We start from the raw sequence: 7,858 nt of genomic DNA, 5'->3' as shown, positions 1-7,858 counted from the left end.
TATAAATAGTTCAAGACTTTCAAGATCCTATCTTGCTTCCTTAACTAGTGGACCAGTTCACCCAAAGGCGGAACTACAGAGATCACAAACTTTAACCCATTTGTAACTAACTCAAGTCCTTTGTCAATCAATTCCTTCAGCCAATCCTCCAGGAAAAAGAAGTAAAAATGGTAGGAACCACTGTTACCGGTGGGCTTCCCTTGTAGCTCAGTTGGTAAAGAGTCCTCCTATAATGCAGGAGACCTGGGTTCAATTCCTGGGTTGGGAAGATCCTCTGGATAAGGAAATGGCCACCCACTCCAGTATTCTTGCCTGGAGAATCCCATGGACTGTAGCCTGACAATCTCCTCTGTCCATGGGATCACAAGAGTCAGACACAACTTAGTGACTAAACCTCCACCCCCACCACCACTGTTACTGGTGGGCTAAGTAGAACAGGTAGTGTAGTGAATGAGCTTTGTGACCTGTCAATATTGGAACAAAGGTAAGTCATGCTGTTGCTCAGCCGCTGAGTTGTGTCCAACTCTTTGCAACCCTAAGGACTGCAACACACCAGGCTTCCCTGTCCTCCACTATCTCCTGGAGTTTGCTCAAACTCATGTCCATTGAGTCAGTGATGCTGTTTAACTGTCTCATCTTCTGCCTCCCCCTTCTCCTTTTGCCTTCAATCTTTCCCAGCATCAGGGTCTTTTCCAGTGAGTTGGCTCTTCCCATCAGGTGGCCAAAGTATTGGAGCTTCAGCTTCAACATCAGTCCTTCCAATGAATATTCAGGACTGATTTCCTTTATGATTGACTGCTTTGATCTCCTTGCAGTCCAAGGGACTCTCAACACCACAATTTGAAAACACCAGTTCTTCAGCGCTTAGCCTTTTTTATGGTCCAACTCTCACATCTGAACATGACTACTGGAAAAACCACAGCTTTGACTATACGGACCTTTGTCAGCAAAATGATGTCTTTGCTTTTTAATACGCTGCCTAGTTTTGCCGTAGCTCTCCTTCCAAGAAGCAAGTTTCTTTGAATTTCATGGCCGCAGCCACCATCTGACTTGCAAACATTGTTTCAGGGATGGTGCTACTGCCTTGCACCCCCACCCCCAGCTGTGGACTGAGGACCGAGGTGGCAGAGAGTTGGTGGGAGGCAACAGATGGAAAGTCGGGAAGTGGGTCCCAAAGACCAACAGTTAGAGGGACGGTGGGCTGAGTCCTCTGGGAGCAGACACAGTGAGCTCAGCAGAGCAAAGACCCCCTAGTAACTGGAACCAGAAGGGTGGTCAGTTTTTTCTTCTTAAATAATGGTTCATGTTTCCATGTATTTTCTCTTCCATTTTTAGTCGCTTCTCATTTTTAGTGTGATGGCTTAGGGGCTTCCCAGGTGACGCAAGAGGTAAAGAACCTGCCTGCCAATGCAGGAGACAGAGGAGCACAGGTTTCATCCCTGGGTTGGGAAGATCCCCTGGAGTAGGAAATGACAACCCACTCTAGTATTTTTGCCTGGGGAATCCCATGGACAGAAGAGCCTGGCTGGCAACAGTCCATGGGGTCACAAGAGTCATACATGACTAAGCGACATAGCACGCAGCATGCATGCATGTGATGGCTAGTGACTGTTCAGGAAAGGTCACACTGATACACTTTGAGAATAAAACTCTATGGGAGAGGGGATGGATAAATTGGAAGATTGGGATTGAAATATATACAGTATAATACATAAAAGAGATAATTAATAAGGACCTACTGTATGGCACTCATGGCTCAGATGGTAAAGCGTCTGTCTACAAGGTGGGAGACCCGGGTTCAATCTCTGGGTCAGGAAGATCCCCTGGAGAAGGAAATGGCACTCCACTCCAGTACTCTTGCCTGGAAAATCCCATGGACAGAGGAGCCTGGTAGGCTACAGTCCATGGGGTCGCAAAGAGTCGGACACGACTGAGTGACTTCACTTCACTTCACTGAATGGCACAGGGAACTCGACTCAATACTCTGTAAAGACCTATATGGGAAGAGAATTTTAAAAATAGATATGTGTAAATGTATAACAGATTCACTTTACTGTACACCTGAAACTAACAAAGCATTGTAGGTCAACTGTATACCAATAAAAATTTTAAAAAACAACTCTATAGGAAACTGTGATAAGCATAACAGCAAAGAAACCCTCCTATAAGTGATGCCAGGAAGGGAAGAGAGATGTTGGGAGGAGTAGCTGGAAGAATCTGGGGCTTTATTCACAGCTCCAGGCAAACCGGTTTTGAGTCACTGGGAAACAGAAGGAGTGATGGGTCGTCCCTCACCTCTTCTGAACCACGATGCATCCAGCCTTGTTACCAGCAGAGTGGTGGTAAAGAAAGGTTACTCATAAATAGGTCAGCTGTCAGTTGCACACAGGCCAGCTTTCAGCAGTGCCCTGAGGGCTCCAAGGGAAAGTAGCCACCTCTCAGAACTGTGCTCAGGGACCAGCTGTGCCTGGGACCCTGAAACCAACACACTACCTTGTCCAGATGCCTTGCAAACAGGTAAGGACCCCTTGGCTCAGGCCTTCCCAAGAAGAACAGAGGGCCAGATGGAGGTGCCAGACTCCATCTGTGCTCAGCCCTGAGTGCTCCAAGGCCCCAGAGGGTGAACTGAGATTGTAACACAAATTCAGCCAGGCCAGGACCTTGACAGGGCTGCCTGCTCCCCTGTGCCCTGAGCTGGGCCTCCTGCTCATCCAGGCTCCACTTTGTCCTTCCCTTTGCTGAACGCTTCTAAAGAAACGTAAGGGGAAGCAAACTCTGATGCTTGTCCAGCATCATTGTTTCCATTCCTCTTCCTCATCCTTTGCTTATCAAGGCCAAAGGAACCGAATTCTTAATAAATCACCTCATAATCTAGTCAAATGGAGGTTTCAAATACAGTAGGAGCCCCAGGATACCTCTGTCACATCCTTGTTTTTATAAAGGAAAGGACATGAAGACTGAAACAAGTTGTGTTTCCAGCTGAGGCTCAGAGAAGATAAGGGGCCTGGACAAAGTCACACAGCCAGGTAGTGGCAGAAGTTGCTGCTCTGAGAGAGTCTGTGAAGTTTTTGCCTACCATCCATTCACCCTTTTTTTAGTTGCATCTTCCTTTGGGAAATGCCCCTTAATTTTAGTTCATATTGTGTGGGCATTTTTTTTTTTTTTTTAATGTTTATCTATTTGGCTGTGCTGGGTCTTAGTTGCAGCATTCAGAATCTCTAGTTGCAGTGTGGAAATTCTTAGTTGCGTCATGTAAGATCTAGTTTCCTGACCGGGGATTAAACTCCAACCAGCAGCATTTGGAGTCCAGAGTCTTAGCTACTGGGCCACTGGGGAGGTCCCAGCTCACACTGTTGAGTGAGACTAACCTGGTCCCAGAATCTGGGGTAAACATGTGACTCAGGCCCAGGAAGTAATTTCACCCTCAATGATTGGCTTACAGATGGGCACGTGACACAATTCAAGCCAATAAGAATCAGGCTTAGGATTTTGGCTGGAACAGTTGGGAGAGGAAAGCTGGGGCAGCTGAGCTGAACATAAACATGTGGGGGCCAGCAAACCTGGAGAGCCTGACAGTGGGTAAAGCCAGCACAGGACAGCAGAGTGGAGAGATGGAGAGCTACTGAGTACTGGTGACAGTCTTTCAGCTTCTGGATTCAGCCCTGCCTGAAGCCATAAGCCAGTAAATGTTCTTTTTGGTTTGCTGCTGCTGCTGCTAAGTCACTTCAGTCGTGTCTGACTCTGTGCGACCCCATAGATGGCAGCCCACCAGGCTCCCCCATCCCTGGGCTTCTCCAGGCAAGAATACTGGAGTGGGTTGCCATTTCCTTCTCCAATGTATGAAAGTGAAAAGTGAAAGTGAAGTTGCTCAGTTGTGTCTGACTCTTAGCGACCCCATGGACTGCAGCCCACCAGGCTCCTCCATCCATGGGATTTTCCAGGCAAGAGTACTGGAGTTGGGTGCCATTGCCTTCTCTGTTTTTGGTTTGAGATTTGAATTGCTCACTGACATTTGCAAATGAAAAGTCCTGAACCAAGCGGACTCTAAATCCATGTTCTCTCCAGACTCCACACTGCCACCAGCTGGTCCATCAAGCCTCTGAAGCACCATCCCAGCCCTCCCCAGGATGTATACTTCAGCAGTATTTTGGCTTGCCAGTTGACTCAGTGGTAAAGAATCTGCCTGCCAATTCAGGAGACTCGGCTTTGATCACTGAATGAGAAAGATCCCTTAGAGGAGGAAATGGCAACCCACTCCAGTATTCTTGCCTGGAGAATTCCATGGACAGAGGAGCCAGGAGGGCCACAGTCCACAGGGTCGCAAATGAGTTGGACACAACTTAGCAACTAAAAAATACAATAGTACTTAGCTTCAGCTTGTCTCTGCTCCATAAACTGTGTTTACCTTTAAAATCTACCCTCTAGGACTTCCCTGGTGGTCCAGTAAATCCACCTGCCAATGCAAGGGACACAGGTTTGATCCCTGGTCCAGGAAGACCTCACATGCCTTGGAGTAACTAAGCCCTTCCACTACAACTACTGAGTCCCTGCAGCCCAGAATCCAAGCTCTACAACAAGAGAAACCTCTGCAATGAGAACCCTGAGCGCTGAGATGAAGAGCAGACCCCACTCTCTGCAATAAGAGAAAACCCACACAGCAATGTAGACCTAGCACAGCCAAAAATAAATACATACATAAATAATTTTTTTTAAGGTATGTCTTAAAAAAAAAAATCAGGCCCCTGGTAATTTCCTGGCAGTCCAGTGATTAAGACTCCATGCTTTCACTGCCAAGGGCCCGGTTTCCATCTCTGGTCTGGGAACTAAGGTCCCACAAGCCTTGTGATGTGGCCAAATAAAATAAAATTCAATCCCTGACAAGGTCCTGACCCAGGTGCTTAAAAAAACTCAGAAGGGGACTTCCCTGGTGGTCCAGTGGTTAAGGCTCTGCATTCCCAATGCAGGGGGCCTGGGTTCAATCCCTGGTCAGAGAACTAGATCCCTCATGCTGCAGCTAAGACCCAGCCCAGCCAAATAGATAATTTAATTTAAAAAAAAAAGAAGAAAGAAGAGGCCAGGTGAACAAGCACTGGCCTTTGCTTTCTCCTTTGGATCAAATCAGCCCCAGAGTGTGGGACCCTCAGCAGAGCCCAGGGTGCCCTCCGTGTGTTTCCTTCCACCTCCTCTGCAGTCACCCTAGGTGCTCCTCATCCTTCTAGGAAGGAGACAACTAGAGACAAGTGAACAAAGCTTCCATCCACCATCTCAGAGGAGGCAGGAACCATGACAGGGACTTGTACACAAAACTTTATAAGCTTGGTATCTTGTAAACTTTTATTATTTTTTGTTATCCCACAGATGTTTCCTCGTAACGTCTAGGGGTGGAGGAGGAAGAAGAGGAGATGGAGGAGAAATCCCTTATAGAGAAAAAGAGATCAAGGGAGGGAGCTAGTCTGTGGAAGTGCCTGCATGAATTTCCAGCATCACTGTTGGTTTGACAGATGCAGCTGCTCTGTTGTGGGCTTGTAGGTAACAGACATCATTTCTTTTTTAAATTAAAAAAAATTTTTTTGCCACGCTGTGCAGCAGACAGGATCTCACTTCCCTGACTAGGTGTCAAATCCGTGCCCCCTGCATTGGAAGCATGGAGTCTTCACCACTGGACAGCCAGTGAAGTCCCAGACATCATTTCTGGCAAAAGCTACACCCCAAGATCTCAAGGGCTGTCTGATTACATGTCACCCCCAGTCTATGTACAGTTTATCGGGGGATTTTGTTCCAAATCTCCTGTGCCAACAACCTTGAAGAGCTCCCTACGCCCTTGTATGAATGCGCAGTAAGCTTTGTGAATAGAGTCGGTCGCCCTTATTTGGCAGGTGCGGTTAAGACAAAGGACACCCGCAAGCGCAGGGGTGTTTCGTTTTGGATTCCAACACTTGGGATCAGTGGTTAATTACTAAGTCTCTGTATTCCAAGGTCACTTGAAGTGGGAATGGAGACATGAATCCTATGTTAATCAGTGGATTAAGCTGAGCAAATGGTCTTCTTTCACCAGGGGGGGCCGCACCCCAAACTGCGAGCCCCCAGTACACAGCCTCCCCTGAGGCCAGAGAAAAGAAGTGAAGTCACTCAGTCATGTCCGACTGTTTTCAACCCCATGGACTGTAGCCTGCCAGGCTCCTCCATCAGTGGGATTTTCTAGGCAAGAATACTGGAGTGGGTTGCCATTTCCTTCTGCAAGGGATCTTCCCAACCCAGGAATCAAACTTGGGTCTCCTTCATTGCAGGCAGACTCTTTACTGTCTGAGCCACCAGGGAAGCCAGACAAGTGAGGGTCAAGTCTCTGCTCTTTTGGCCGGTATCTCTATTTCTGCTCCAGGATTCAGAGTCCTCCAGTGCTAATATTTCTAGATCTTATGGAGGAGCTGGCCAGAGACAAGGGTCTTTTATTTTTTAATTTTTTTCTATTTAGCCAGATTTTTAAAAATTTATTATTATAATTTTTTAAAATTTAGTTAATTTATTTTTGGTTGCTCTGGGTCTTCATTGCTGCCCATGGGCTTTCTCTAGTTGTAAGGAATGGGGGCTACTCTCTAGCTGTGGTGCTTTAGCCCAAGCACCATTGTGGTGGCTTCTCTTGTTGCAGACCATGGGCCCTAGGGCACCTGGGCTTCAGAAGTTATTGCTCACAGGCTCTAGAGCTCCGGCTCAGTAGTTGTGGCACACAGGCTTAGTTGGCATGTGGCATCAGACCCGTGTCCCCTGCATTGTCAGGCAGATTCTTAACCACCGGACCACCGGGGAAGTCCAGCTATATATTTTCTTATTGGAGTATAAGTGCTTTACAGCATTGTGTTAGTTTCTGCTGTGCAGTGAAATGAATCAGCTATATGTGTGTGTGTGCACTTAGTCGTTCAGTCATGTCTGACTCTTTGCAACACCATGGAGCTTGCTAGGCTCCTCTGTCCATGGGATTTTCCAGGCAATACTAGAGTGGGTTGCCATTTCCTTCTCCAGGGGATCTTCCTGACCCAGGGATTGAACTCGAGTCTCTTGAGTCTCCTGCATTGGTAGGTGGATTCTTTACCACTGTGCCACCTGGGAAGCCCAGCTATACGTGTATATACAAATATATGTATATATATCTAACCGTCTATGACCTCCATCCCACCCTCTAGGTCATCACAGAGCACCGAGTTGAGCTTCCTGTGCTTTGTAGCAGGTTCACACTAGCTATTTATTTTACACATGGTGGTGTATATATGTCAATCCTAATCTCCTGGTTCATCCCACCCTCTCCTTCACCTGCTGTGTCTACATGTCGGTTCTGTACATCCGCATCTCTATTCCTGCCCTGGGAATAGGTTCATCTGTACCAGTTTTCTGGATTGCATATCCATGCTTAAATACCCGATACTACTTTTTCTGACTTACTTCACTCTGTATGACAGATTCTAGGTCCATCTACATCTTTACCAATGACCCCCAAATATGGAGCACTTCACCAGTCTGGGTGTCATCCTCGTGCAGGGGCCATGCTAATCTTTGTGTCATTCCAATTTTAGTATTTGTGCTGCTGAAGCGAGTGCTGCAAAAATCTTTTGATGCCACGGGCTCTTTCTGTCAAGTACTTCAGCACCTTTTGTCTGGAGGCTGGTTGCATCTGATGTTGACAGATAAGGTGGGACCAACATTCTGGAAAGGCTGGGGGAAGGTGTGAGCCTGATGCCAGAAGGGAGAGACTAAAGGATATGATCACTGCCCCCCACCCCACCCAACCCCAGACTATCCCTCCCCACACCAGGCCTCCTTGTCTCTCAAGTCACTGCTGCTTCCCCTGAATGAAATCAGAGAGGAA

The 7,858-nt window shown here is 47.3% G+C and overlaps 1 non-coding gene across 1 annotated transcript; it reads right to left on the bottom strand.

Moving 5' to 3' along the window:
- Positions 1-7,485: 7,485 nt before the first annotated feature.
- On the bottom strand, positions 7,486-7,589 carry LOC129654354 (U6 spliceosomal RNA). Its single transcript, XR_008715439.1, has one exon. It is a non-coding gene; the product is annotated as a U6 spliceosomal RNA (small nuclear RNA).
- Positions 7,590-7,858: the final 269 nt, after the last annotated feature.

Source organism: Bubalus kerabau, chromosome 5 (genome assembly GCF_029407905.1).
Source record: "Bubalus kerabau isolate K-KA32 ecotype Philippines breed swamp buffalo chromosome 5, PCC_UOA_SB_1v2, whole genome shotgun sequence".
Taxonomy (NCBI): Eukaryota; Metazoa; Chordata; class Mammalia; order Artiodactyla; family Bovidae; genus Bubalus; species Bubalus kerabau.
Note: the sequence above shows the minus strand (reverse complement) of the source record. Positions and strands in the feature narration are given on the sequence as shown.